Consider the following 9,577-nt stretch of genomic DNA (forward strand, 5'->3'; position numbering starts at 1 on the left):
CAAGTGGTATCTTAACTGCTGTACTAAATGCCCACCCATAGTACTCTTAAATGAGCAGTTTATACATTTCAACAAAGAAAGCAGAGACCATTAATATCAGCGCACTATTGAGAAGATACATTTTCTTTGAGAAGTTTCAATCTCTGCAACATATAAAGCATAATACATAGACTTCCTTCTAAATGCAATTTTTATTTTCTGGGAGGCCAAAAACTGTGTTTGCTGTTCACTATTTGTGATTTTTTAAAATATTTATTTATTTATTTATTTGATGAGTTACACAGAGAGAGGAGAGGCAGAGAGAGAGAGAGAGAGAGAGGTCTTCCATCCTATGGTTCACTCCCTAATTGGCTGCAATGACTGGAGCTATTCTGATCAGAAGCCAGGAGCCAGGAGCTTCTTCCGGGTCTCCCATGTGGGTGTAGGGGTCCAAGGATTTGGGCCATCCTCTACTGCCTTCCCAGGCTATAGCAGAGGGCTGGATCGGAAATGGAACAGCCAGGTCTTGAACTGGTGCCCATTTGGGATGCTGGCACCACAGGCCAGGGTGTTAATCTGCTGCACCACAGTGCCGGCCTCCACTATTTGTAATGTTATTCTTGTGTTCTTCCTCTTATGCCCTTCTTGGTTTAGTTCACAGCTTTCCTTTCACTTTCTATAGCTTACTCATGTTTCAGGGTCATGCTGCACCTCAGATGTGTAGAGAAATAGTAGTTCCCAAGACTCCTATCTGCTTGCTAGAGGGCAATTATATTTTGCATGTATTTTCTTCATAATTTGGTGTGATTGAGAAGTGTTAATAGACTCTATAGTATCTCATGTTCTAACAATAAAAGTAAAACTCCTACAGCTTATTTTGTGAGGTGGAGATAGAGATGTGGTTCAGGGAATGTCGTTGCAGACTGGGTGGTCCATGAGCATGGCGCATGCTGTGCCTAACCCTTCCTATAGCTGCTAACTCTGGCTCACTAAGCCCTTCCTATAGCTGCTAACTCTGGATTGCACATGTGCTCTTACTGGCACTGCAGACTTCTTTAAGGGTTGTCTGTGACCTTTGTTTGGCTTTGACTTGGTGATGTGTCCTTTGGTACGACACCTGTTGATTTTCCCAGAATGTTTGGCATGCCCTGATTCTTTCTTTGGTATGCACTATCTTTGAGATCCCTTTGTCCAGGTTTACATGGTTCCCTGAGGTTTGGAAGCTCTATTGCTTTCACTGTGCTTACTTGAATTGGAGTTTTTTTGTCTGTTTGTTTGTTTTTTTAAGACAAAGAGCCTTTGGAATCAGGGGTCCAGCCTCTTCGGATACAAAGTGTCCATTATTCCACACTCTGGGCTCCAGGTTTTCAGGTTCTCTGCAGGTGATATGGAGCTGTGTAGCTTCCTTAAGTTTGGAGTAATCTAATCAATTTCTAGAGAATCCAAGATTTCTTTCCTCAAATACACTCCTCCTCTCTGCCATTCCTAATCAAGGACACTGTACCTAGACTTAGGGCCTTTATGTAAATATGCAAAATGCTTCTTGATATCTCTGTCTTGAAGATATCTGAAATCAAACGTGCAAAATACAGCACTTAATTAATTCTTGCCAACGATCAGCTTTTCCCCGTGACCTGGTTGCCTTCTTTTCCGTCTCTCAAGTTTTAACCCACAATTGCTCATGAGAAGAATGAAATTCCCTCGTTTCATTTTTTTTTTTTTTTTTTTTAAACCCAGGCTTGTATGTGGTATATTAGCAAAAGATCAGCGCAGTGCGCTGGCCTCAGCGCGCCGGCTGCGGCGGCCATTGGAGGGTGACCCAACGGCAAAGGAAGACCTTTCTCTCTGTCTCTCTCTCTCACTGTCCACTCTGCCTGTCAAAAAAAATGTGTCAGCTTTACCTTTGTTACTTAAATCCAGTCTATTAATTTCTTCCATGTTCCATATTACTTGCCATCCTATTCTAAGTTACCACATTTCTTTGTCTCAGTTACTCGACTTGCTTCATTTTCCCTAACTAACCCACTATGCAGTAGCGAGAATGGTATAAATCAGACTGTGTTTCCCTTTAACTGAAACCCTTCCAGCCTATCACACTTAGGGGAATCAGTCCTGTGTTTATTACTCTGGTCTGATTCACCCTTTGTGGTCTTGTGCTTGCTCCTTTTGTGTCTTTACCTTAAGTCCCTCTGCTCCTTACCTGTTAGCAATTCAGAGGCCTTGAACTACTGTTCTGCAAGCATACTGGTCAATTTCCAGGAAGGAAATGAGTGCCCTCTTCCAATAAGGGTAGTCCCACACTCGGCACCAAGAGTTGGCCCCATCTTAAAATTAGAAACCAACCATTCTTGGCCGGCGCTGCGGCTCACTAGGCTAATCCTCCGCCTTGCGGCACCGGCACACCGGGTTCTAGTCCCGGTCGGGGCGCCGGATTCTGTCCCGGTTGCCCCTCTTCCAGGCCAGCTCTCTGCTGTGGCCCGGGAGTGCAGTGGAGGATGGCCCAAGTGCTTGGGCCCTGCACCCCATGGGAGACCAGGAGAAGCACCTGGCTCCTGGCTTCGCATCAGCGCGGTACACCAGCTGCAGCGGCCATTGGAGGATGAACCAATGGCAAAGGAAGACCTTTCTCTCTGTCTCTCTCTTTCACTGTCCACTCTGCCTGTAAAAAAAAAAAGAAAGAAAGAAAGAAAGAAAGAAAGAAAGAAAGAAAGAAAGAAAGAAAGAAAGAAAGAAAGAAAGAAAGAAAAGAAAAGAAACCAACCATTCTTTAGGTTTTGGCATCACCTAACCTCAGAGAGCCACCTGGTCAGTGGCTCTCACTGTTCTTTTAGTCTCTGTGTGGCATTCCACATTACTTGATGTTCTTTTCAGTATTGATTTGTTTGTCCTCTGTTTTCTATCCACTTCCACAGCCCAATTCCTTTCCAGAACTGGTGATGGCTCATAGCAGATACTCAGAAATACTTGTGAAAAGAGTAAATCAATGAGTGGATAAATGTGGGCTTTCACAAAAGAGAATTTTCTTTAAATAGTTTATTTTTTGATACCTGAAATGTCCTTCAGGTTAAGATTTGCCAGCTTATTTTTGGATGGAGAGAAAGAAAAATGTGGCATGAATTGAATCTGAATGTTTTCTGTCCTCCGTGTCGTATCTGTGTTTATAACACAGATGAAACTATGTGTTTTTCACATTCTTACAGCCAAGTGGCATAAGGAAACTCCTGAATATCTCTGATTTTTATTTCCCTCCCTTTAAAACTCGAGTAAGAAATTCTCCTTCACAGAGAAAGTTTAGGGAAGCGAATGAAATTATACATGTGAAAGGACTTGATAAAGTGTTGACAATGAAGAACCTTTGCAGTGCTGCACTCTCATGTCCATGTAGGAGTAGATCTGAACAGAGAAAGGATGTGGGTGCAGAAGAATTATCTTAAAGCAGAGCCTCACATTAATGCAGAGTTACCAACTGCATTAGGGTTCTCCAAAGAAACAGAGTTCATAGGAGACATACTATATACGTAGCCACTGTGTTTCTCAGTATGTACGTGAAGCGATGTGTTACAGGGATTTTTCCCCAATATTATGGGGGGTGAGTAGTTTCACCACCTGTTGTTAGAGAATTGGAGAACTTAGAAAGCTGGTGGTATAACTCAGTCAGGGCCTAAAGGCCTAGGAATTTAGAGAGCCACTGGTAAAAGTTCTGATATAATCGAAAGCCCCAAGAATCAAGCATCCTAATATCTGAATACAGGAGATGATGGCCAGAAACATTGGGGTGGGGGAAGACAGACAGAGAGAGAGAGAGAGAGAGAGAAAGAAAGAATATGAATTCTCCCTTACTCTGTCTTTTTGTTTTATTCAGACCCTAAACAGAGTGGATGACTTCAGTTCATATTCCGGTAGGTAATATTCTTTATTCAGCTTGCAGATTCAAATGCTAATCTCTAACAGGAACACCTTCACAGATTTGTCCAAAAATGCTTTACTACGTATCTGGGCATCCCTTAATCCAATGAAACTGGCACACAATATAAACCATCAAACCAACCTTCCAGGTTTGCCCAAGACTGGAGGTTTCCTGGAATGTGGACCTCTTGTGTAGTGAAACAGGAGCAATGTGTTTATTCTGACTTCATCAGATCAGCACCAGAAAGGAACCAGGTTCAATTCCATTGCTCATGAATACAAGGTACGCAGATAAGGTGATGTGGCTGTGAGGGTATGTATCTGGAAATACATGATGCAACTGAAAATATGAGGAAACTTTGCCAAATGAAGAAGGCTGGAAGGACCAGAGTCTGTTTCAGGTGGAAAGGAGAGACAGACACAAGTTCATGTATATGTGGAGAAGATTAAGGTAATGGGAGCATGGTAACAAGCATATATATGACATTCTAGTATTGTTCTATGTAGATCTTGGAAGAAGAAAGTAAAAGTAGTAATTAAAATTTGAGAGAGAGATCTCAGCTCAAACTATGGAAGAAATTTCTGAAAACATTTTTCAATTGTGAAATGGTATACTGCTTTTCCAGCATTTATTCAGAGATGACTGTGTGCCAAACACCCTACTAAGTCACCAGAATAACATAATGAGAGAAATGCAGATTCTATCTGCACATCTCTCTCTCTCTCTTTTTTTTTTTTTTTTTTTTTTTTTGCTATTTACTTGAGAGCTCGGTGAGATGCACATGCATACACACACACACACATACACATACACACACTCCCACACTCCCATTCAGATACTTGTAATGGCCAGGGCTGAGCTGGGGCTGGAGCCAGGAGCCAGGAACCAGGAGCCAGGAGCCAGGAGCCAGGAGCCAGGAGCCAGGAGCCAGGAGCCAGGAATGCAATCTTGGTCTCCCATGTGGGTGGCAGAACCCAACTATTTGAGCCATCTCTGGCGCCGCCTGAGGTCTGCCGTGGTAGGAAGCTTAAGTCAGCAGCTCAAGCTGGACCTGGAAATCAAAGCCAAACACTGCAATGTGAGCTGTGGCTCTTTTAACTCCTAGGCTTAATGCCCTCTGCTGACCACATCTCTGGAAACCATCTGTCTCTTCAATCTTATGTCCACCATCTGAGCATAAATCACAATTATCCCCAATTCACCATCTGGCCTACCATTCAGTTAGACTGCAAACATTCAGTGTGCCAAGAAATCCTTCACAGTGCAGCGAGAATAATGTAAAGTGCTAATCTGGTCCTTTCTCTCCTCTATTCAATACTTTTAATTGATGGTGTCCATTGTTATTAAAACAGGAACAAAATAGAGAGCCTGGATATGACTCAAATGTAAGGTGCCTTATAACATCATCCGTGAAGCTCCCACCCATCTACTCCTTTGATTTTCCAGTACTCAGGCCCCCTCAGTTCTTCATAGCCCACTAGTTCCCATTCACTCCCAAGGACATTTGCATGGGCTACTTCCCCTCCAGCAATGCTCTCACCATTGCTTCACTCACTCCCTGGCCTGACCCACTCAGAACTCAACATCAAGTTATGTGTCACTTTGTATATTTAATAAGAATCATTGGGAAAGTCTCCTCATTATACATTCTCACTTGAGGTTGAGCTTCTTTATAGCACTTATTTTGATTGTAATTTAATAAATATTTGTGTACTTATTTTGTTGAATTCCGTGCATAACTCTAAGCACCATAAGAACATCATTCGTATCTCTTTCTTATCTACTGCTGCCTATTCCTCCATCTGTCTCTGTCTCCTGGCATAATTATTGGCAGACTTGAAGGATCATCCGAAAGTTCGTGGAAACTGTGTATTATGAAAACAACTAGCTGTGGATTTAAACATTTTTTCACCAAAACAAATGACTCATTTAATTTTATATCCACAATCTTTTTGAAGTACCTTTATATTAGTCACTCAGTAAATACAATATTTGTTAAATAAGAAACATACACTTGAATAAATTAAAGAATAAATTGAACTCCAAAGCTGACTTCTAGGAAATTATACTGAGTTAGAGAAACTTCAGATAAACATTGTGTGTAGAAATGCTAATATCTAATATTTGTGATTTGACTCATTTCCTTTCAAGCCCAATGAGTCAGATTATCCATAATTGTTAGAGGATGATACTGAAACCAGGCCAGGGCAGTGAAGCCAGGGCCACCTTAAGAACCCAGATCTTACCATTTTAAATGCTGTATATTTCCATTTACTCCACGTTCTCTTTTTAGAAGGGAGGGAGAGGGGCCGGTGCCGTGGTTTACTTGGTTAATCCTCTGCCTGCGGCACCGGCATCCCATATGGGTGCCAGGTTCTAGTCCCGGCTGCTCCTCTCCCAGTCCAGCTCTCTGCTGTGGCCTGGAAAGGCAGTGGAGGACGGCCCAAGTGCTTGGGCCCCTGTACCTGCATGGGAGACCAGAAAGAAGCACCTGGCTCCTGGCTTCTGATCTGCGTAGCTCCGGCTGTAGCGGCCATTTGCAGGGTGAACCAGTGGAAGGAAGACCTTTCTCTCTGTCTCTCTCTCTCACTGTCTAATTCTATCTGTCAAATAAATAAAAAAAGAGGGAGGGAGAGAGAGCGAGCGAGCGAGCACAAATGATGAACAACAAAGAAATGAGCAAATAACTCTGTTCTTTAGCTGTAAATATACATGAGGTAGTAGTTATGCTATAAATCTCCCCACTTGTTACAGTAAATCACATCAGAGCCACTCTTCTAGAAAAAGCAGATGCTGAGATGTGTATGACCATGAGGGGTCCTGCACACATCTGTGAAGGATCTTTCAGTATCCTGGGTACTAACAGCAGGCTCACTATCCACTGTGTGCATTAATCAGCACAAGTGGTCAATTATTAACCTCACTTGCAAATTTTTGAAAGATAAATTACTCATGTCGAACTACACTCTGTATATGAAAGAACAAAACATTCAGATAACGACCAATGCATCTACACAATACTCTCTAGAAGATTTTGATTTCCAGCTGGGTTTGGGAATTACTGTATTCACCTGTGTGATAATTGCAGTCCTGCTATTTAAGTTCAGATACCGAATGAGACATAGGCAGTGATTTACCTAAGGTGGAACAGCTAGTGAACAGTGCAACAGCTGGGTTGCAGCAGTGGACACATTAATTACATCACACTTCGGGTTTTAAAAGAAGCACTGTATCTTGCAGAAAAGTACCCTAAAGAAATTTAAATGAGGATAACTCAAAAGAGGAGTGTTATTTGGGCTAAAAATGGTCAGTCAAGGCATCTCGTGTGTTAGAGGTAAATTTAAGATACCTCCAACGCAATAGTCTTCAGACTCTAAAATGAATTAAGAACCAGTTCACTGAAAATTCTGTCAGTGGGGCCTTAGGAATCCGCACCTTTAAAAATCTCCAGAGGTTATTCCCATGTGTACAAGCTGTGCTTGGTGAACACTCCCAAAATTGTCTTCTGAGGCCACTGCAACTCTGGCTGGCCCCTGAACGGCGAGCCCTTCCTGCCAGAGTTGCAGACAACTTTCTCCTGCCCCTGGGTGCCGCGGTTGGCGCGGTGGCTCCCGGACAGTGCCCGCCGCAGGTTCCTGAACCCAGCGCTCCGCTCGCTGCGCCTCCGCTGGGCGCTGCGGCGGGTCGCTCCCCGCTCCCGCGTGCACGTGGGGTGTCTCTGCCCTGCGTCCTGCGGGCGAGATGCCCCTGTCACACATTATGAGCCAGGATCTGGAGAAAATTGCCGTGGATTACTTCGTGCCTTGCCTGCATGAGGTGGGCTTCTGCTACCTGGACAACTTCCTGGGCGAGGTGGTGGGCAACTGCGTGCTGGAGCGCATGAAGCAGCTGCACCGTGAAGGGGCCCTGCGGGACGGCCAGCTGGCGTCTCCAAGCGGCACCTGCGCGGCGACCAGATCACGTGGATTGGGGGCAATAAGAAGGGCTGCGAGGCCATCAGCTTCCTCCTGTCCCTCATCGACAGGATGGTCCTGTACTGCGGAAGCCGCCTGGGCAAATACTACGTCAAGGAGAGGTCCAAGGCGATGGTGGTGTGCTATCCAGGAAATGGAGCAGATGACGGCCGCTGTGTCACCTGCATCTACTACCTGAACAAGAACTGGGATGCCAAGCTACATGGTGGGATCCTGAGGATATTTCCAGAAGGGAAATCGTTCGTAGCAGATGTGGAGCCCATTTTCGATAGACTGCTGTTCTTCTGGTCGGATCGCAGGAATCCACATGAGGTGCAGCCTTCCTACGCCACCAGATACGCCATGACTGTTTGGTACTTTGATGCTGAAGAAAGGGCAGAAGCCAAAAAGAAATTCGGGAATTTAGGAAGAGCGAGACTGAGCTCACTGAAGACTGAACATGCTGTGAAATCAGCTGGCCTCGTTCACTTTAGTTACAGTTCGCGAATTTTCTTTCTTTAAGCGTTGACACCCAAAGATGACAAGAAAGTCCCCTTAAGTGCTTGTCTCCCTCGTGTCCCTGTCTTGCGTGTGGTACTTGGTGTTCTCTTGCCAACACTGTGTTGACCTGCAGATACTGTTTCTGCCAGACGAACTCACTTGCTACTCCAGAAAGACCTGCACACGTCCTCGTTGGCCAGTGGGTTAGCTGATAGATTTGGTAAAACTGGTTATTGAAACAAGAGCCTGGGAGCACAGGGATGAATCTTACTTGCACTTTATATATACTTCCTGATTTGGAGGAGGTTTGAAAACAAACAAACAAAAACAAAAACAAAAAAACAAAACCAGAGCATGGGGACAGATAGCGCAGAGAGGCGTTATTAAAGCCTTAACAGTGGGAAACCAATCTAGGTCATCTGAACAATTTCCAGATGTTCTTATTTCAGGGCTGCTGGGGTTTCAGGAGTATCATCACGATCTAATGGCATTATTACCTCTAGAAAGGGCTGCTGTCATTGTGATCAACTTATAACTGTCCCAAGGGCTGGACACTCCTTTTTTCTTTCTAGTCCTGCAACCTGGCCTTTCTGCCTCTGTCCCATTTTTTTTTTTTTTTTCTGAAAATAATGATCACTGAGGACAGCACCATTTATTCTCTATTTTCACTGCTTACCTGGAGAACCTAATTCCCTACGTGCTAAAACTAGAGATGAGTTCTTTTGGTTGGAATGGGAACTTGAATTTCCATCAAAAGACGAAAATCTCCCTGCTCATTGAGTGTGAACCACCGGGAACAGTGTAGCCACGTCTACTGATGGACATGCAATAGCTGTGTGTCTTCAGCAATGGGAGAGGGAAGATGGAGTGGGAAATGTCGATATTCCTGTGGTTTTTGTTTTTTCAGTTTTCCTTTTTTATGAGCTCATCCTTACCTGACAAAATTAACCAGCCTCAGGTGCTGTATTAGAGAAAGGAAATGGAAATAAGAAGAACCTCAGAAAGCTGAATTCTTGCACGTTGTCTGTCCCGTCTAGCCTTTCCTTGGCTCCCCTGTGGATGGCAGTGGGGCGAGCATCATGGAATTTTCTGGAAATGTGGAAGCTTCTACCACAGCAGCAAGCAGAGATCCCACTGCCTCAAGACCTCTGTGTTGAGAGTCCATTTTATGAAAGTTACACTCCCTACTTTTCAGTTCTACTCTTGTGTTTGTTTAAAAATCCCATTTATTTCTTGC

At 44.0% G+C, this 9,577-nt stretch overlaps 1 pseudogene; it reads left to right on the forward strand.

The window, feature by feature from the left end:
* Positions 1 to 7,606: 7,606 nt before the first annotated feature.
* On the forward strand, positions 7,607 to 8,620 carry LOC100350196 (prolyl hydroxylase EGLN3 pseudogene; annotated as a pseudogene).
* The last annotated feature ends 957 nt before the right edge of the window (positions 8,621 to 9,577 follow it).

This window comes from Oryctolagus cuniculus, chromosome 15 (assembly GCF_051225735.1).
Source record: "Oryctolagus cuniculus isolate XC-2025 breed Fujian yellow rabbit chromosome 15, ASM5122573v1, whole genome shotgun sequence".
In the NCBI taxonomy this organism is placed as follows: domain Eukaryota; kingdom Metazoa; phylum Chordata; class Mammalia; order Lagomorpha; family Leporidae; genus Oryctolagus; species Oryctolagus cuniculus.